This window comes from Ascaphus truei, chromosome 3 (assembly GCF_040206685.1).
Source record: "Ascaphus truei isolate aAscTru1 chromosome 3, aAscTru1.hap1, whole genome shotgun sequence".
Taxonomy (NCBI): domain Eukaryota; kingdom Metazoa; phylum Chordata; class Amphibia; order Anura; family Ascaphidae; genus Ascaphus; species Ascaphus truei.
Window position 1 is genome coordinate 253,591,269 of NC_134485.1, and position 22,797 is coordinate 253,614,065.

The following is a 22,797-nucleotide window of genomic DNA, read 5'->3' on the forward strand; positions in this document are numbered from 1 at the left end:
ATGTTAATTTTTATTGAGACTATTCTCCCAAACCACGAGATCTGATGCTTTTTCCATACTTCGAGGTCTTTTTTAATCTGATCGAATAGGGGGGGGGGGTGTAGTTGTATTGGTAGAGTGTACTGTAGGACTTGGAGATTTTAATTCCCAAGTACTTAATACAGGTAGAGCTCCATTTGTATTTATAGTTGGCTTGAATTAATTTCCATGTTTGGTCAGGGAGGGATACATTTAGGGCCTCTGATTTGTCCATATTGACTTTATAGTCTGAGACTGTTCCAAATTGGGTTAGTACTCTTTGGAGGTTAGGGAGGGAGATATGGGGGTCAGCAAGCGTTAAGACCACGTCGTCTGCAAATAGGGAGATTTTGTGCTCCCTATCTGCGATTTGGATTCCCTTTATGCTTTTATCATCTCTGATTGTGGCTGCCAGGGGCTTTATAGTTAGTGCAAATAGGAGGGGAGAAAGCGGGCATCCTTGTCTAGTCCCAGTCCTGATTTTTATTGGGTCCGAGAAGCCTCCTGATAATTTTACATAAGCTGTAGGATTTTGATAGAGGGCTCTCACTCCCTCCAGGAAGGGCTCACAGAAGCCAAACCTCCTCATGGTCTGGTCTAAGAAGGACCACTTGATTCTGTCGAATGCCTTTTCGGCATCCAAGCTCAGAATCATTGCTTTGGAACCGGTGAGATGCACGTGATCGATTATATCCACAATTTTGCGGGTGTTGTCGGAGGCCTGTCTTCCCGACACAAATCCTACTTGATCTACATGTATAAGCTTAGGGAGAATTGGATTTAACCTGTACGCCAAGATCTTGCTGTAGATTTTGAGATCTGTGTTTAATAGGGAGATGGGCCTGTAGTTCCCGCAAAGGAGCGGGTCCCTACCCTCCTTATGAATTATAGCTAGGTTTGAGGCTGTAATTGTGGCAGGAATCGGATCGCCTTGGAGGAAAGAATTATACATATTAAGTAGGTGAGAGGATGGGCTTAAACATCTTGTAGTAAGAATTGGAGAAGCCATCCGGGCCTGGGGTTTTGAGATCTGTGTTTAATAGGGAGATGGGCCTGTAGTTCCCGCAGAGGAGCGGGTCCCTACCCTCCTTATGAATTATAGCTAGGTTTGCGGCTGTAATTGTGGCAGGAATCGGATCGCCTTGGAGGAAAGAATTATACATATTAAGTAGGTGAGAGGATGGGCTTAAACATCTTGTAGTAAGAATTGGAGAAGCCATCTGGGCCTGGGGTTTTAGCTAACTTAAGCGAGCTTATGGCTTGAGTTAGTTCCTCCTGTGATATCTCTTTGTTCAGGATCTCTATCTCCTCGGGGGATAATGATGGTAAGGAGCATTGCTCTAGATACTGAGTAATTGTGTTAAGGCTGACCGGGTGTTGGTCTGGGGGGTGGAGGTTATATAAATCTGAATAGAAATCCGCAAATTCCTGCGCTATTTCTTTTTCTATGTATGTAACCTGCCCCTTTCTAGTCCTGATGCGCGCTATCTGGGACTGGACTCTAGTTCCCCTAAGCTTAGCGGCTAAGAGGCTATCTGCCTTATTGCTCATGTCGAAATATTTCTGTTTGGACCATCTGAGTGCCTTCTCGACATCCTCCAGTTGGGACTGTTTGAGGACAAATCTAACTAGGTTTAATTGTTTTAACGTTTTTTTTTGATGCCGTAGTTTTATGTTGCTGTTCCAGCTGAGCAATTTTGTCTGTCAGGTCTTTTTGGAGTTTAAGTTTTTTTTTTTTTTTATGTGACGCTATTGAGATTAGATCTCCTCTGATGGTGGCCTTATGGGCCTCCCAGAGCATGGCTGGGGCGGAGACGGAACCTGCGTTGATTTGAAAATACATTGATAGTTTTTGGCGGATAGTTGCCTCTGTGTCCGGGCAGTTTAACATGGAGTCATTTAACTTCCACTTGTATTGTGTGTTTTTAACAAAGGGTAGGGATAGGATGAGGTCGATGGGTGCATGGTCTGACCAGGTGATTGACCCTATGTTCGACTGGGCGGATGCCTGGAAGACATTCCTTGTACCTAGAAAATAATCGATCCTCGAGTAAGACTGATGAGGGGAGGAGAAAAAAGTATAGTCCCTTTGACCCTGGTGCTGAGCCCTCCAGATGTCCACTAATGAGTATTCCTCAACAATTTCCCTGAATTTCTTGGCTTTCTTTTTGGACTGGGTGGTGTATGTGGCGTGAGAAGGTGGTAGGAGGGTGGCGGCAGGGTTCGACTTGTCTTGTGTGTGGGAGGCCACCATGTTAAAGTCTCCGCCTGTGATCAGAGACGCGAGGGATTATTGCTCTAACGATTCAAGAAGTTTTCTGAGGAAGGGGATTTGATTGTCATTGGGGGCATAGATGTTAACCAATGTAATTGGTCCCGGTCTATTTCTAAGTCTGTGTCTTGGAGGGACTCGCACACAGACTTGAACAGGTCCAGGAGGTAGGGGCGGAGGAGGCCAGGCAGAACTGTCTCAGGGATGTTGCGAATGCGGAGGTTTTGCCTCCTATCCCGGTTCTCCTGGTTCTCCAATCCGTCCTTGAGCAGGGCGAGTTCTTCTCGGAGCCGGAAGATCTCCTTCTCCGCTGCGGTCTGGCGTACGTGGGTCTGCTCCATTTGGCCCTCCAGCGTAGTTGTCGTGTCCGCTAGGCCGTTGATCTGCTGTGTTAGATCGTGAACCGCGGCTTTTATTTCCATTTGGAGGGATGTGTGAAGCTTAGTATGTTGCGCCGCCATCAGCTCCTCCATGAAGGCTCTAGTCAATGGCTGCTCCTGTGCGGGAGCCTCTTTGGCTCGGGCTGTCTTGCCCTGTGCTGTTTGATCACCGCGTGCGCCTCCGCCATCTTGTGTGTCAGTCTGCACTTCAGGGCTTTTCTGCTGCGGGGAAAAGTACTTTGAGACGGCTTGAGATACCGGCTTCTTTGTTTGCCTAGACATCCTCTGTTGTTTCCCCGGCCGGGGATCTATAGTTTAGGCGAAAATTTTGGGTGGAAAGGTGCTTAAATTAGAGATTATTCGGGAGAGTCTGCGGAGCTCCCAAGTTACTCCTCCATACCAGCCGACGTCACTGGAAGTCCGCTAAATACATTTTAAATACTGCAAAACAAGCTTTTCTAACAAAATCATTTCTTACCCTGTATGTATATATCGATCGAGACATACATACATTCATACATACAGTGGAAAGAAATTATATTGGCCAAAACAATACAATCACATTAAAAAAATTAAAAAAAACCTGTAAAAGTTACAACAAAAACATTTTTGGGGTTTACTTACCATTAGTTGACCCAGTCCCCGACTCCCGTTGATCGGCTTACTCTCAAACCAATCCACGCTCAGGAACCCATAAAATATAAAACCATAAAATAATAAACTATAACAATCTAGGGGTCTCTGTCTTCTATTTGTAATCCATTTAGTCTGTGGGGTCTTCATCTGTATTCTTCTTCCGCTCTCTTCCAGGGTCTTCTTCTCTTCTTCGGCCACACCCTGGCCTTTTTTCTTCTGTAGGAGGTCCTTCCTCCTCGGCGTCTTGCCTTAAAAATGAGACGACATAGGCTTTTATAGGCCTATGACGTCAAATTTTGGTCAAATGGTTCCCACGGCCCTGATTGGGGCATCAAAACTATGTGATTTGGCCGAAAATTTAAAAAAACAATGATGACGTCATTTAAAGGCAATGACGCCAGCCACTCAGAATGGCTGTGCTTCATTTGCCTTTAAGATGACGTCATGAAAAGAAACATGGCTGCCCTCACATGGTACGGTAGCCAATCAGAGCGTGGGAAGTCCATCCCAACTCTTATTGGCTCTAGTACCATGTGACTGGCTTTGAATGGCGTCACATCCATTCTCCCCAAAGCCTCTGTCACATGGTCTAATAGAGCCAATCAGAGTAGGGATGTAGTTCCCATGCTCTGATTGGCTACCGTACCATGTGAGGGCGGCCATCTTTCTTTTGATGACGTCGTCTTAAAGGCAATTGAAGCACAGCCATTTTGAGTGGCTGGCATCATTGCCTTTAAATGACATCATCAATTTTTTTTAATTTTCGGCCAAATCACATGTTTTCACAGCCCAATCAGGGCAGAGGGAACCATTTGACCAAAATGTGACGTCATAGGCCTATAAAAGCTTATGTCGTCTCATTTTGAAGGCAGACGCCGAGGAGGAAGGACCTCCTACAGAAGATAAAAGGCCAGGGCGTGGCCGAAGAGAAGACCCCGGAAGAGAGCGGAAGAAGAATACAGATGAAGACCCCACAGACTAAATGGATTACAAATAGAAGACACAGACCCCTGGATTGTTATGATTTATTATTTTATGTTTTTTTTTTTATGGTTTTTTATTTTATGGGTTCCTGTGCGTGGATTGGTTCAAGAGCAAGCCGATCGGCGGGAGTTGGGGAGTGGGTCAACTAATGGTAAATAAACCCCAAAATGTTATTGTTGTAACTTTTACAGGGTTTTTTTTATTTTTTTAATGTGATTGTATTTTTTTGCCCAATATCATTTCTTGCCACTGTATGTATGTATGTATGTATGTCTCGATCGATATATACATACAGGGTAAGAAATTATTATTTTTGGAAATGCTTGTTTTACACTAATTAAAATGTATTTTGCTATGCTTAAATGTGTGTGTAATGTAAGGTTTAACTAGATACATGTACATTTTGGTGTTGTTTGCAGTACTTTAGGTCAGGGTGAGTCTTGTTTTTTTTATAGTGGATTATTTTTGGTACTTATAGTTTGTCTGATGGTAACTTTTTTTGTGAATGGTTTTGGTGAACGATTAAAATAGTTAATTGTGTAATTGATTTGTATGGTACAGGCATACCCCACATTAACGTACGCAATGGGACCGGAGCATGTATGTAAAGCGAAATTGTACTTAAAGTGAAGCACTCCCTTTTTTCCACTTATCGATGCATGTACTGTACTGCAATCGTCATATACGTGCATAACTGATGTAAATAACGCATTTGTAACAGACTCTATAGTCTCCCCGCTTGCGCACAGCTTCGGTACAGGTAGGGAGCTGGTATTGCTGTTCAGGACGTGCTGACAGGCGCATGCGCGAGCTGCCGTTTGCCTATTGGGTGATATGTACTTACTCGCGAGTGTACTTAAAGTGAGTGTCCTTAAACCTTGGTATGCATGTATTTTAATTGTTTTGGGATTTGATTAATTTATGGTCATTTATTTCTGTTGACTTGCTTAGTTTAAATAGTATACTTGTTTGGATTTAATTGTATTTTCTTTGGAATATTTTATTGTTAACATTGATTGTCAGAGTGTACATGGTGCACAGATTTTATGCATCATGCATACAATGTAAATTCAATGTTTTCATTGTCATTTGATGAAATTGATTGGAAGATAAGAATTATTTTATTATGAAATAGGATTTTGTTTTACTGTGGCTATATAATATTGTACTTTTCATATGCAAGGTGATGTATTGATTTGGAGAGCTGGTATTTTTATTGGTGCATGTTTTTGTTAACCCTTAAACATTTCTTTGTATATTGGTTAATCATGTGTATAATATATATATATATATATATATATATATATATATATATATATATATATATATATCTACAGTGGTCGACAAATCACCAAAAAATCTACTTGCCGAACAAAAAATCTACTCGCCTCCTAGTACCACACGTGTGCTGCTTGGGCCAATAGGAGCTCGCCACGATGTTAAATCCACTCGCCTGGGGCGTGCAGATGTATAGGTTTGTCGAACACTGTATATCTATATATATATATCTTTGACACCAAAACCAAAGGACTTAATGTGGACATGGGTTTTCTCACACCCTACCAAAATTGTCTGTAATTATCCTGCTTGCCTCTATTCTTATCCACACTTTCTCTCCCCCCCCCAGCATCCCTTCCCCTCCCCACCTTTCTTTGACACTGTCCCCTGGCTTCAAACACATAACACCCGACCTTATCTACAGTAAATATCTGTTTTTTTTTTTTTTTTCCCACTGTTTTAGCATTGATTCCTGTGTAAATCAGTATTGCTGACCTGAAGAAGAGAGGAGAACTCTCGAAAGCTTGTCCTATGACATAAATTGTTAGTCAAATAAAAAAGGTATCACCTAATACTGAAGAACTCATTTATTCTGCACTATCGCAACTGGACTAACACGGCTACTTTCTGCTTTATATATATATATATATATATATATATATATATATATATATATATATATATATATATATATATATATATATACGTATATAATATATGTATATGTATATGTATATATATATATATATATTTATATACATATAGTTGCATGATGAAGCCACTGTACAAATGAATGGGTGAAGCGTGGGTATCGGGCCAGGGTGGCTTAACCCCTTAATTACCTTTGCGGTTATTATTCGATAAGGTGATTAAGGGGTTAATTGATATCAGAATGTAATTGCAATGTATTGGCTATTTTTTTGTTGGCAACGGAGGACACGGAATTTGCTGTCGAAGGGGCTTCATATTGATGAGGTTAGTAGAATTTTATTTATTTTATTGTGCTAGTTAATGTGTTTAATAATGGGCAAATAATCTATTATCCCTATCTGGATAATAGTTATTTTGCACATTATTGTACCGTTTGTGTTGGGGGGGGGGGGGGGGAGCGGGGGGAGGGGGAATTGATGTATTTAATGTATAGGTCAGGTTAATTTTTTTAACATACAGGGTTGGTTCCTTTTTGTCTGCGGTGGACCTCTGGAGACCACCTGAGGTCTCCTCGGGCTTTCCACGGGTACCAGGCTGGAGGTGTCCACGGGGGATACCTGCGGGGAAGAACCGGTGGCCCCACGTCTGTTGGGGGCACCGCCGACCTGTATGGACCACCCGTGGGCCCCCAGACCCCGTGGGAACCACCCGAGGCCCCTCAGACACCTTTGGGTCTGACCCGGCGCCCCCCAGGCAGCTGCGGCCCTACCCGTGGAGACCCAATTGTGGCCCACAGTGACCCGCAGAGACCACCTGGTGGACCGCGGTGCATGGCGGGGACCACCCGTAGGCCTCCAGACCCTGTTTGAAACATGGTGCTGGGCTACTGTGAGGTCTATGGACACCCGTCAGGGCCACCGGGGACTCCCGTGGGCCTGGGGTATTAACCCTGTATGTAAAATAATAAATCGTGTATTTATGGGGGGGCACAGGGGGTGGGTTAGGTATTTAATAAATATAATGATGTTTATTGTGGGGCTGTGTATTGTTTTTATTGTGGGGAAGGGGGTATTGGCCCCAAGGGTATGTGGGTAGGCCTCCTGCCTGGGTTAGTGGGTGAGGGAGGTTAGGCCTCACGGGATGGATAGTGGGGGAGGGTATTTAGGTCTCCCGAGTGGTGGGTGAGGGTGGGTTAACCCCTTAATGACTGTAGCGGTTAATGACCACTAAGGTGATTAAGGGGTTAGGGGACATTACATTGGCTATTTTGACTGTTTTGTATGTTTTTCAGCACTGGAGGGACATGGGCAGGATGAAGATGAGGATGAAGACGGCCTTCATTGTGGGTGCCTCGAAAAGGTAAGTGTAATATGTATTTATTGTGATTTATATGTATTTTAAATGGGCAAATGCATTATTATCCATATGTGGATCTAGTAATTTTGGCCATTACTGTATTGTATGTGTTAGGGGGCGGGGGCGATGTGTGTTGTATATTGCTATATTAATTGGGGGCAATTTTCCCCAATAAACATGCTATTGTGCCTTAACCCCTTCATTGCCTTAGCGGATAGCCGCTAAGGTAATGAAGCTGCTTTAATGTATTTTTATTAATAGTGTGCGGGAGCAGGGGGTGCCCTGAGCTGAACCGCATTGATTTCTGCCTCAGGGACCCCCTGCTTCCCGAGTTACAGGCCCCGGTTTGGGGCATTGGTGCCAGTGTCGCCGCCATCTTTATAGAGCCCACGTTGCGTCTTGGACGCTATAAAGATGGCGGTGACATTGGCCTCCGATGCCCCATACCGGGGCCTGTAACTCGGGAAGCAGGGGGTCTCTGAGGCAGATCAATGCGGTTTAGCTCAGGGGACCCCCTGCTCCCGCATACTATTATTAAAATGTACATTAATGCAGCTTCATTACCTTAGCGGCTATCCGCTAAGGTAAGGAATGATTGTTTATTGATATGTGTGTTTTGACAGTAGTGTAGACGTGTAGGGGGTCTCCGGAGCTGAACCGCATTGGTTTCAGGTCCGGGGACCCCCTACTTCAGGAGATACAGGCCCCGTTATGGGGTGCCGGTATCCCCTGCAGATTTTAAATGCCCCGGTCACGTGACGCGGAAGCTTGAAAGTGCAGGGGATACCGGCAACCCATAACGGGGCCTGTATCTCCTGAAGTAGGGGGTCCCCGGACCTGAAACCAATGTGGTTCAGCTCCGGAGACACCCTGCTCATGTACACTATTATTACAATTATTTTAGTTTGTGTACGATCGCCTGTAACAGCCTTGCATGGAGATGCCAAATCTCCATGCAAATGTTACATGAGGTAAAGTTTAAGAACGCAAGCAGGGGGAAAAAACCAACACATACGATATGTCTGTTTTGAGCACGTACGATAGAAAATGGGCTCAAGGCTTTAGTGAATCGTGTATCCGGCTTCACTTTGTATCGGACGTGCTTTATTTTCCCAGCGAGACGCAAAAGCATGGAGCTTAGTGCATAGCCCCGATAATCACAACACCATTCTAGTGACGCAGATGGAATGGGAAGGTTCTCCCCTTCTGTGCAGATCAATCAGTGCTCCATGATACTGTATACCCTTAGAACATGAGCATAGTGCCATGACATACCAGGTACTGTACATTTTAAGGGCCACTGTATATTCAAAGGGCACTAAAGGAGTGAATGAGTATCTTTGTCTGTATCAGTCTAGTATGTGCTTTGAATTTGCTACAAGATCAGAAATTGATTTTGTTTTACCCAACCTGTAGTTCAATTTGTATTTTTCATTTTGTATGGACATTCTAACCATATACAATTTTCTTCCAAAAACATAACGTGGACATGCATTTCTTATTGTAGACTACCTTCCCTGGACTAGACCAAAACTAGGAACCCATAATCAATATAAGATAATTCACTCCTACACAATTTGTTCCCTTCAGGGATTACTGTCACTATTTCAAAATGTACAAACATGCTCAGCCTAGTACTTTGGACTGTGATTTACTCTGTTTGTATTATTGATCTCCTTTCCTGTCCTTATCCCCTTGATTGCACTGATGCTTGTGCAATCAGTGACACTCAGTCCATGACCCTATGTTTCTTTTCTTTAAAAAACTAAACAGTATTTTTCTACTGTGAAGCAATATTACTGAAATGTTTGTATGCTGCAGATAATGTCGATGGTAAAGTTTTTGGATGCCTACTTTTCCATGGAGTATCCTGTACTATGATGTTCAATGTCTTGGCTTTATTATTTTTTATTTAGTTTGCCACCAGAGGTTCCATGTACACGGAAAAGTCTAAAAGGCAAGGATGGTTTTTGGTAGCCTGGCATGTAACCTTATTTTCCACTTGGTATAGCCCTTCCCTTTTAAGCCAAGGAATTGTTCTATTATGGGGAGAACCTCTGAATCAGAGTCTGACAGTGCATCTTAAGGCATGGGTTATCTGGGCTGTAGATCATGACCCGGACCTAACAAGGGCCCCCAACCTTTCAGAGTCTCCACAAATTCTATGGCCCAAAAGTTATTTTAAATTCATAGTCCTAACTGAACGCAGCAAATGTAACTTCATTTTAAAAAATTTTTTTATAATTTTTTGGTGTGACTACAACAGTATATTGCTTTTCATTTTACATAGCCTGATACACATGGCTGTACATGCTGTCTCGGCGTTTCAACAAGGGACTAACCGTGATATCTGTTGAATGATTTATCCACATGTCCTATGTGCTTGTTCTATTTTACTCTTGTGATTGGCTGTAATCCACATATTTTTTGTGGTCTTTATTAAAACTTATTTTGCAATATTACGCCATGGGAGCCGCGCTGTCCTTTTTTGTATTATAGTTTCGAGGAAGGAGGTTGTTCCTGAGGATAGATGTCGGCGTTTCCAGCTGTCGGTGTTTCCAGCTGTCGTATTCATTTATTAACACTTTTTATTGGCATTTTTTCTTCTATTGGGTTCCATTCGTTTTGTGTCTGTTCATCCTCACCCTTTCCCCTTGTCAACCCTTCCTTGTCTTGCATGTTAGTTTGTCTGTTTGTTCAAAGTTTATGCAATTTTTTTATTTTTATTTTTCAATTTAGATTTACAAGTATTGTGGTATTTTTTGTTCTATTGATGCTCTATTTCTCTTATTAATATCATATTTAAATCACATAAATACTTAATTTAGGTGCAGTATTTTTATACACACAAACACACACACACACACACATTATATATATATATATATATATATATATATATATATATACAGTGGTCGACAAACCTATACATTTGCTCGCCCCGGGCGAGTGGATTTACCCCCCGGGCGAGTAAATATTGGCCCAAGCAGCACACGTTTGCTACTAGGTGGCGAGTAGATTTTTTTGTGTGGCGAGTAGGTTTTTTGGTGATTTGTCAACCACTGTATATATATGCGCAAAACTGCTAACTAAACAATAAAATTGAGCATAAACGGACTGAGGATATATTGGGAATTGCTGGTTCCTCTGAAATGAAATGAAGAGAGAACAAAATATAGTGAAGTACGTTTTAGTAAAAGTATATGCGCAAAAGTAGATCGCTTCTTACAAAGTAGCAGATGTTATGATATATTTTTTATTTGGAAGGGTGATAAAGATACACTATTATTATTCTTAGATTATATCAATCAAAACACTTTTAATTTACACTTCACTTCAAAATTCAGCACTGGTGAAATTGAGTTTCTTGACTTACTCATTTACATTGAAAATGGTAGCATTTGTACTAAAACCTACCATAAACCAGTTAGCTGCCTCAATTATATTGAGGCAGACAGTAATCATTTAAAAGTTTGTCTTGAGAATATTCCTCAAGGAGAGTTGCATAGAATTAAACGCAATTGTACCAATAATAGCGTATATGAAAAACAAGCCAAAACCATGCTTGAGAAGTTTGAAACCAAAAAATATAAAAAAACTATTTTGGATCAAGCATATACTAAAATGAGTACAGTTGACAGAAAAGAATTATTGAAATATAATAAAATCCAGAATGCTGACAAAGTTGAAACATTTATAAATACACCATTTATCACACAGTACAACCCATTAGCTCCATTAATCAAAAAAGTAATTAAAAAACATTGGCCATTAGTTCTAAAGGATCCCATTTTACAATCACATTTACCTCCGGTCCCTAGAGTATTATTCACAAAAGCAGATACTCTAAAAAAAATCTATAGCTCCACGTTGCTTAAAAGCCTCAAATCAAAATACAATTACAGTACTGGCAATTTTTTGGAACCCAAGGGTTTCTTTAAATGTCTAAAATGTAAAATGTGCAAACTAGATTTGCATAATGCCAAAAAAAATGGTGATTTTTCTTCAACTCATACAGGAAAAACATACGAAATTAAGCATTTTATAAATTGTGATTCATCAAATATTATATACTTCATTCAATGCCCATGTAAAAAACAATATATAGGGCGAACAACAAGGAAACTAAAGTTACGCTTTTCAGAACACTTTACCAACATACAAAAAGTTTTTTTGCAGCATACTTTATCAAGGCATTTTTGTGAGGAGCACAATGACAATCCAGCAGGTATAAAATGTATTGGCATAGATAAATTAGCCAAAAATTGGAGGGGAGGGGATAATGTTAATGCCATCTCCAAACTGGAAAACAAGTGGATCCATACAATGAAAACATTGGTTCCACTTGGTTTAAATACAGACATAGACTTAGGTGCTTTTCTTTGCTAATATCTGTGTTTAATAAAATCAGTTTATAAAATAAGTCCATAATTAGTTAAAAACACATAAACCTAACCTGCAGGTATGCCTTATGTGCCAATAAGATATCTTTACAATCTATCAAATATTTGTATATATCTTCACCATATGTATTTATTAACAATATATATCACATAAAGTGATCAATTTTCTTAAATTCATGTTAATTAATATGATATAAGGTACTCATACCACCCATACCCATACGGAGATAATATGTCTCTCGTTCATTACATTAATCTGTTACCAAACAACAACTATTCTCTATATATTTAGCATGTTTTAGGATTATTCAAATTACTTTTGAGCTATACCTCCATATATTATAGGTTCATTTAGAGTATATATATATATATATATATTTTTTTATATTTTATTTGTATGCTTTTCAATATAAAGATTTTATGATCATGTGTTATTAAAATTGTATGTAATTATATTTAATTATTTATACAACGGTGGGTTTCACTATTTGTATATGGATATTAGAACTAAGTGTGTTCACCTGCTATATGCTTAAACATTGGTTGTATAATTAACCTATGAGGGATCAGAATAGGCTATTTAAGCGACAGCTAGTCAGACACACTTATTCCCCAGATGAAGTCCTAGTTCCAGGACGAAACGCGTAGGGTGGAGGCTCTAAGACAAACTCTTAGCTCCCCTATTCATCCAGCAGAATCTCCTGATTACCCCTGGACAGTATACTCGAGTTGCGGCCGAAATCTCGGTTGAGTGACGTCAGCGGGCCAGTCTCGCGAGATCGGAGGAACAACCAGGAAGCCCAGGAGAATGGCTGCAGCCGGAGGATTTCGGCGTTCCACGTGGAGGACAGACACATTGTAACTCCAGGCAGCAGGACGGAGAGGATTATTATATCCTACATGCTTGTTAACATCTGCTACTTTGTAAGTAGCGGTCTACTTTTGCGCATATACTTTTACTAAAACGTACTACACTATATTTTGTTCTCTCTTCATTTCAGAGCAACCAGCAATTCCCAATATATCCTCAGTCCATTTATGCTCAATTTTATTGTTTAGTTAGCAGTTTTGCGCCAATGTTCTTCCCTTTCCCCCTATATATGTGCTATTGTGTATAGCTTAACATTCAGGCAGCAACTGTTACTATTTTTTGTTTGATTGTTTCAATTTGCATACTTAGTATTTTTATAGTTTATATATAGCTTCCAGTGACTGAGCTGCTGATTAGAACCAACGCTAACACCACCCTAACACCTGCAACCCCGCCTTTCCCCATTATCACCCAGCACACAGCACTTCCACTGCAGCAATGGGATTCAGGGAAATGACATGCAAATGAGCACACAGTGCCACTTTTTGCTCCAAAAACCATTTTTAACATGGTTCCCTATAGGCTTAAGCTTGCTGCATGGTCACAGCTTAGAACACAGCCAGGGTTAAGGTGCATAAGGTGCATAATATATATATATATTGTGACAGAAGCCGGGGTGTGGTAATAAATTCCATATATAGGGCTCCCAGGATACTGAACAGCTTCTATCCTGTTTAGGCTGGAAAGTGCAGCCTCAGAATGCATGCACTCCATCCCACAGTTTGGCAAGTGCTGGAACTGAGGGATGAGGGATCCAGACCAGAGTTTGCCTGCTGCCTGATTTCTGTCACCTGTCCTGCTAGATAGAAATCAGGTATTTAAGGCTGATTTCCTGGATCCTCTTCCCTCTCCCAAGAGACTGGAGGCAGGAAGGCTGCTGGAAGCAGAGAGGGGAAAAGCCTCTCCCCAAACAGGTTAAATCATTCTGTTTTTTTCTCAAATTGCAAAGTTCCTTATTTTTGTTTGTTGGAAGCGGGCATGCCGCCCCAACCCCAGTCAGGGTGAACCTCAGTTAAGTTATTGCTCAGATGAGCAGGGTTTTGTTTTGCTTGTGTTTTCTTTTGTATTCAGTGTGGTAGTCTCAGTGCCTGGGACTGAATAAACCAGGCAGTAGCCTGTTTAAAGGAACAGCACGTTACGCCTCGTCATTTAACCTACCCTAAAAGACCGTGTTCTAGCAGTCCCGGACAGACGGCGGATCCCCGGAGCAAGCCGTTTGTCACAATATATATATATATATATATATATATATATATAAATAAAAGTATCTTTTGAATAAAATGGTCTTTTAGTTTAACTCTTTGGCCAAAGTGTTGTAAGCCCCTGAGCCCCTCCAAGGCAGACCACGTCTCAAGGGTCCTAACACTAATATAAATTCTTAATAACCTGTACATTACCAGGAAGAATGATTTATAATAAATCTGTCAAAATTAGTTGCAAAGTTCTAAGTCCGATTGAAGCTCTTATACCCCTGTATAATACCAGGAAAAGCACTCTGTATTAGATTTGCAGCAATCAAACTGCCTGCAAGTTCCCATGAGTGTGGAAGGTGAGATGGAGTAAGCTTTTAACCATTTAAAAGTGGGAGGGGGTGAGGTTCAAACTAGGGAAGGAGGAGCCACCCTCCAAATCAGCTAGGACCAGCTGAACAAGAATTGCAAAACATACAGGACCCGTATAGGCTCATATTGAACCCCCAAAATAACCACAACATATATATGCGTATAAGTGTCAAAGAGGAGTGCTACTGAGCATGGCTATATATATTTAAAACCTGAGACAGAACATGAAACACTGACAGAGCCCAGTGCTACATCCTATGACACGAATACACAATACAGTGCCTAAATATATATATATATTGTGACAGAAACCAGGGGATGGTAATAAATTCCGTATATAGGGCTCCCAGGATACTAAACAGTTTCTATCCTGTTTGGCCTGGGAGTGCAGCCTTATAATACATACACTCCATCCCACAGTTTGGCAAGCGCTGGAACTGAGGGATGAGAGATCCAGACCAGAGTTTGTCTGCTGCCTGATTTCTGTCACCTGTCATGCTAATTAGGAATCAGGTATGTAAGACTGTTTTCCTGTTTGCTCTGGTCTCTCCACAAGAGCCAGGAGGCTGGAAGGCTGCTGAACTACAGAGGGGAGAAGCCTCTTCCCCAAACAGGTTCAATCTTTCTGTTCATTTGTATAAGACTGCAAAAGTACCTTGTTTTGTTGTTGGGAGTGGAAAAGCCACTTCCAACCCTGAGTCAGGGATATCTAAGTTAAGTTATCGCTCAGGTGAGCAGCTTTTGTTTTGATCTGTTTTCTGTTGTATGCACTGTGGCAGTCTCAGTGCCTGGGACTGAATAAACCAGGCATAGCCTGTTTAAAGGAACAGTACGTGACGCCTCATCATTTAACCTACCCTAAAAGACCGTGTTCTAAACAGTCCCGGACAAACGACGGAGCCCCAGAGTAAGCCGTTTGTCACATATGGTGGAGAATGCGGGCAGAACACTAAAAGGTCTGCGGGTTAAAGAACTTTAAAAAAAAAAAAAAAAAAAGGGGGGGGGTTTCTCTCCAAACAAGATGGAAGACGTGGTGAGTGCGCTGGTACGCAATGTCGCTGTCCAGAAAGACGCGAATGAAGCCCAGCAAAAGATTAATGCAGCCCTGCAACAGGCGAATGAAACCCAGCAACAGCTGTTAATAGCCCAGCAAGAGACTAATGCAAACCAGCAACGGCTGTCAATAAACCAGCAAGAGACTAATGCAAATCAGCAACAGGCGAATGCAAACCAGCAAGAGACAAACCGCTTGCTGAGAGAGGAGCAACAACGGTTCGCCCAGGGCTTACAGCAGGAACTCGAGATCCTGAGGGGGACTATCAGTAACCTTCCACTGGCAGAGGCAGCCCCAGTCCCGAAAATGACCAGGGCAAGCCACTACCTTCAGAAGATGGGACCCTCGGATGATGTGGAAGCCTATCTTCTCACGTTTGAACGCACGGCACAGAGAGAGGGATGGCCAGAAGCTGAGTGGGCTGGTCTAATCGCACCCTTCCTAAGCGGCGAACCCCAGAAGGCTTACTTTGATCTAGAGCCAGCCGAAGCTAACGTCTATGCAAAATTGAAGTTCGAGATCCTCGCCCGCCTCGGCGTAACCACGGCTGTTCGCGCCCAAAGGTTTCACGCATGGTCCTTCACGATGGATAAAGCCACCCGAAGCCAGATGTATGACCTCATCCACCTCGCCCGGAAGTGGCTACAACCCGAGATCAACTCAGCCAGCCACATCGTGGAACGGTTGGTCATGGACCAGTTCTTGAGAAAACTTCCCTCTGCCTTACGCCGTTGGGTCAGTCGGAGTGACCCCCACAATGTGGATGAGCTTGTGGCCCTCGTAGAAAGGTACAATGCAGCAGAAGAGAACCCGCAACCCACAGTCGTGGAGCAACCCCACTACCCAAGGTTCCAGGACTCTTCCAGAGACGGTAAAAGGGTACCGGGGTTAAGGGGCGCTGAAGAGCGGCGACCACCTTCACGCAGCACCAGCAACAGTGGTTCGCACACTAAGGGCAATAGCCAACATGGGGAGCCGGGAAAAGGCTCTAAGTGGGACACAGACTATGTACCTAAATGTGTAAATTGTCATGAGAGGGGCCACACAGCAAAAATCTGCCCACTAAATGATGAGCCCATGCAATGCAACAGCGTGGAACCTTATGCGCTGTTGTCCCAATGTATGGGCCCTAGCCCAGAGGACCCCTTGAATAACCATTTGTGGGCATTTGTAAAGGTTAATGGTAGGAGGGTTCGGGCACTTCTTGACTCTGGGAGCATGGTCACACTAGTGTCCGAATACCTCTTGCCCATTAAGAAGAAACAGGGAAACAGTTCACAAAGAGTGGCAATTTGTTGTATACATGGGGATAATCATGAATATTCCACTGTTGATGTTTTTTTTGAAACAGAGTTTGGTTCTTTAGATTTCAAGGTGGGTATTGTACCCAAACTGGCACATGATGTGTTAATAGGGACCGACTTTCCCCATTTTCTAAAAATGTGGTCCCCCGCTCAGAATAGCGCCCAGAGTTCAATAGCGGACCATAACGAAGTATTAGAAGAAACAAATCCTTTCCCTTTTTCAGAAATGGAGGTTGACGAGGGCCCAAATAAGAAGGGGGAAAAGGAGGAGTGCTGTAAAATTCCCTTCCCCATCACTACTTTGGTAGGGAATACCCCAAATCAAGATGTTGAGCAGACACTTACCACCCCAGAACCGGATAAGACCCTCGCTGACCTAGAGGTCAGTCCTGGGAGTTTTAAGAAGGCCCAGTGGGAGGACCCCACATTAGCGGTAGCAAGGGGAAATATACGGGACCAGAATAGTACTCCTGGCCAACAAGATAGGTCACTTGATTACCCCTACTTCGAGGTAGAGAACGACCTAGTATATCGGGTTGATAAAAGGAAATCAGTTACAACTAAACAATTGTTGGTACCACGGACATTCCGTAACGTAGTATTACACCTCGCACATAGTCATCCATTGGGGGGACACCTAGGGGTGGAAAAGACAAAAGAAAAGGTTCTCCGAAGCTTCTATTGGCCTGGGGTTCTGGCAGAAATGACGAATTATTGTTCCTCATGCCCAGAATGTCAGATCACCGCCCCGTTCAAGGCGTACCGCAGCCCATTGGTACCCCTTCCCATAATAGAGGTACCATTTGACCGGATTGCTATGGATCTAGTAGGACCCTTAATAAAGTCTGCTAGGGGACATCAGCATATATTGGTAATATTGGATTATACTGGCGGTGATTCTCCAGGAAGCGCAAGGATATGTGAAGGTAAAAGAATATATTGATAGTGCAATATTGTATGTGATAGTTATGAATGAGGCTGTTCTAATATAATAATACTCACAAGCGTGAGAGGATTAAGGGCACATAAAGGTATCTTTGGGTAATGTGGATGTCACACAGCGGTCAGGAGTTCAGTATCAGCCCCCATGTAGACTCCAAAAGACCTTAAATAAGAAGACTGGACATAGTGCAGACTGTATACAAAAGGATTTTTAAAAGGTAAGTGGAAAATGTTACACTCACATGGTTTCAAAGGGTTAAAAGCATTTAGACCACACGTAGTGGATCTCAGCAGCCGGACAGGTAGTAGCAATGGTTCCCCTCCTCTGTGGCGTGCGTGTCACGGGTAGCGTTCCACCGGCACCGGAAGTGATGTCATCTGCTTCCAGGGGTTCCGGCCAATGCTGAAAGTGCCTCTCACAGTGGATCTCAGCAGCCGGATAGGTGATGGCTCTGATTCTCCCCCTCTGTGGCGTGCGTGTCGCGAGTTGCGTTCCGACTGCACCGGAAGTGATGTCATCTACTTCCAGGGGTTCCGGTCAATGTTGAAAGCGTCACTCTACGCATTTCACCTATTCGGTTTCTTCAGGAGTTCTAATATTGGATTATGCCACCCGATATCCGGAGGCAGTTCCCCTACGTAGCACCTCTGCTAAAAACATAGCAAAAGAGTTAGTAGTTCTGTTTTCCCGGGTCGGAATTCCTAAAGAGATTCTATCTGACCAGGGAACACCGTTTATGTCCCAAGTAACAAAAGAGCTATGTAAACTCCTAAAAATCAAGCATCTCAGAACCTCAGTCTATCATCCACAAACAGATGGTTTAGTGGAAAGGTTCAATAAAACCTTAAAGAGCATGTTACGGCGGGCGGTTGATAAAGATGGGAAAAACTGGGATTGTTTGTTACCGTACCTTTTATTTGCCATTAGGGAAGTTCCCCAATCATCCACAGGCTTCTCCCCGTTTGAACTATTATATGGCCGACACCCAAGGGGCTTATTGGATATAGCCAAAGAGACTTGGGAACATGAGGTTACCCCTTACAGAAGTGTAATAGAGCATGTTGCCCAGATGCAGGACCGCATTGCTGCAGTCCTACCCATAGTGAGGGAACACATGGAGAAAGCTCAAGAAGCACAGAGGAATACGTATAATAAGGGTGCTAGGGTCAGAATTTTTTTTCCAGGTGATAGGGTACTAGTTCTGGTTCCCACCATGGAGAGTAAATTCCTTGCTAAATGGCATGGGCCATATGAGGTCTTGAAAAGAGTGGGAGAAGTAAATTATAAGGTAAGACAGCCAGGTAGGAGGAAACCTGAGCAAATTTACCATATAAACCTACTCAAGCCCTGGAAAGATAGAGAAGTCTTGTTAACCCTAGTACCCCCAGGTCCGTCAGAGAATCAAGAAACTGACCCAGAGGTTAGCATAGCTGAAACCCTGTCTGTTCATCAGAAACGAGAGGTTCAGAATTTAGTGAAAAGAAACAAAGAAATCTTCTCTATACAGCCAGGTAGAACTAGCGTAATTGAACATGACCTAGTCTCTGAACCGGGGGTCCGAGTTAACCTTAAACCGTACCGAATCCCGGAGGCCAAAAGAAAGGCTATAAGTTTAGAGGTTAAAAAAATGCTAAAACTAGGTGTAATTGAGGAATCCCAAAGTGGGTGGAACAGCCCTATAGTCTTAGTCCCAAAGCCAGATGGTACAACAAGGTTTTGTAATGACTACCGGAAACTAAACGCGGTGTCAAAATTTGATACTTATCCTATGCCCAGGGTAGATGAACTTGTAGAGAGACTGGGCAAAGCCCGATATCTCACAACCCTAGACCTAACAAAAGGGTACTGGCAGGTTCCCCTCACAGAAAGGGCAAAAGAAAAGACAGCCTTCTCAACCCCAGACGGCCTCTTTCAGTATAAGGTGCTGCCTTTTGGCTTACATGGAGCTCCCGCCACATTCCAAAGAATGATGGATAAAATTTTAAAACCACATGCTCGGTATGCTGCCGCCTACCTGGATGATGTGGTAATCCATAGTGAGGATTGGCAATCCCACCTTCCAAAGGTCCAAGCTGTGCATGACGCAGTCCGGTCTGCTGGACTAACTGCTAACCCCGCTAAATGCACTATTGGTCTGGAGGAGGCCAAGTATCTGGGATATTCTATTGGCAGAGGTTTACTCAAACCCCAAACACTCAAAGTGGAGGCGATACAAAATTGGCCAAGGCCAGTTACAAAAAAACAAGTAAGGACCTTTTTGGGGTTAATTGGGTACTATAGAAGGTTTATTCCCAATTTTGCAACTAAGGCAACCCCACTAACTGACCTCACAAAAGCAAGAGGACCGCTAATGGTAAAGTGGTCCCCCGAAACCGAACAAGCCTTTAGAAGCCTGAAAGAAGCTCTCTGTGCCCAACCAGTGTTGGTCACACCTGACTTCTCCAAAGAGTTCGTAGTCCAAACCGACGCATCTGAGGTAGGGCTGGGGGCGGTACTCTCCCAGGAGTCTCAAGGTGAGGAGCACCCCATCCTTTATTTAAGTAGGAAACTAAATCCCCAGGAGAAAAATTACTCCATAGTAGAGAAAGAGTGTCTCGCAATAAAGTGGGCTGTAGAGACGCTCAAATACTACCTGTTGGGGAGAAAATTCCGGTTGGTCACAGATCATGCACCCCTTACCTGGATGTGTCAAAACAGGGAAAAGAATGCTAGAGTGACCAGGTGGTTCCTAAGCCTACAACCCTTTAAATTTTCTGTGGAACACAGGTCAGGGCACAAACATGGCAATGCTGACGGGTTGTCAAGGATGCACTCCCTAATATCCATGGTCGCTCATCCCTCGAGGTCTGAGCTGGGGGGGAGGATATGTGACAGAAACCAGGGGATGGTAATAAATTCCGTATATAGGGCTCCCAGGATACTAAACAGTTTCTATCCTGTTTGGCCTGGGAGTGCAGCCTTATAATACATACACTCCATCCCACAGTTTGGCAAGCGCTGGAACTGAGGGATGAGAGATCCAGACCAGAGTTTGTCTGCTGCCTGATTTCTGTCACCTGTCATGCTAATTAGGAATCAGGTATGTAAGACTGTTTTCCTGTTTGCTCTGGTCTCTCCACAAGAGCCAGGAGGCTGGAAGGCTGCTGATCTACAGAGGGGAGAAGCCTCTTCCCCAAACAGGTTCAATCTTTCTGTTCATTTGTATAAGACTGCAAAAGTACCTTGTTTTGTTGTTGGGAGTGGAAAAGCCACTTCCAACCCTGAGTCAGGGATATCTAAGTTAAGTTATCGCTCAGGTGAGCAGCTTTTGTTTTGATCTGTTTTCTGTTGTATGCACTGTGGCAGTCTCAGTGCCTGGGACTGAATAAACCAGGCATAGCCTGTTTAAAGGAACAGTACGTGACGCCTCATCATTTAACCTACCCTAAAAGACCGTGTTCTAAACAGTCCCGGACAAACGACGGAGCCCCAGAGTAAGCCGTTTGTCACAATATATATATAGATATATTTTGAATAAAATGGTCTTTTAATTTAACTCTTTGGCCAAAGTGTTGTAAGCCCTTGAGCCCCTCCAAGGTAGACCACGTCTCAAGGGTCCTAACACTAATATAAATTCTTAATAACCTGGTCATTACCAGGAAGAATGATTTATAATAAATCTGTCAAAATTAGTTGCATAGTTCTAAGTCTGATTGAAGCTCTTATTAACCTGTATAATACCAGGAAAAGCACTCTGTATTAGATTTGTCGCAATCAAACTGCATGCAAGTTCCCATGAGTGTGGAAGGTGAAATGGAGTCTTTAACCATTTAAAAGTGGGAGGGGGTGAGCTTCAAATTAGGGAAGGAGGAGCCACCCTCCAAATCAGCTAGGACCAGCTGAACAAGACCCTCCATGACCTGCCAAGGACAGATCCTCGGCTTACCCAAAGCCCTTGATCCTCTGTTGCTTGAAGGATCTTCATATGTATATTATTTTTTAACCCACCCTGCCAGGCTTCTAGGAAGATTACATCAGTGTGTTATGTTTTGCTACTCTGCATGGGTTACATTGTCTCAGGGGCTGGATTCAGATGGCTGGGCGATGAGGTAGCAAGGTAGTAGAATAATGGGTGCCAGGAACTTTTGTCATACAACAGCCATTTATTTAGGTCCCCAGGCAGGGGGACCGCACACCACACTTTATACAATGTTGACAATGGTGGTCAGTTATCTCATTAGCATAGGTTTAACAGCATGTTAAATTAGCATGGTCTATAGCTTGAAATAACATGACTCATGTTTAGTCAGTTTTCCCTAAAGGTGACGTTAACTCCATCCAAACACTGAAATATACATTTGGGGGGGTGGGGAGGGGGGTGAGACTGAGGGAGAGATGGAGAGAGAGGGTGGAGAAGAGAGAGACTGACAGAGAGAAAAAGAGGGAGGTAGGGAGAGAGTGAGTTCTATTTTATACAAGTCCCAAGTTCAATATATATTATACCTTAATTTCTGAGATTAATGAGGGTATGGATATCGAAGAGGAACTCAGGAACTGCTCAAAGTTTTTTTTCACATCTTCGGTAGAGATAGGGTATAGGTCTCGGGACATAACCGCTTCCTCAGATATTGCCCACCAGTCACTCATACAAGTTACAAATCACATCTATATACAGTACCAAGAGAAGACACCTACAGTAGTTTACGGGCAATGAATCTTAACCAAGGCAGTGCTGAAACTCCAAAGATGGATTTGAAGCAAAAGGTGGCACTGTGTGCTCATTTGCATTTGCCAGTGGGAGCACTGTATGCGAGGCGATAATGGTGAAAAGCAGGGTTGCAGACCTGTCTAAGACATGTAAATGTGCTCACAAGTGATATTTCCATTTGCTATATATAAGCGGGGACCGCCACCTTGTAGTTCACGGATGCGCAATTGCAAGTGGCCATTTTAGGTTCGCGCGTGCGCAGTGGAGTCTTTGCGCATGCGCAGTCCCCAGAATTGTGGCGGCCATCTTAGGAGAGGCTCTGCAAGGGACTACATGTCCCAGGAGCCTGAGTGACATGCAGGTAGAATGTTGACACAGGTTGGGAGTTACAGACAGTT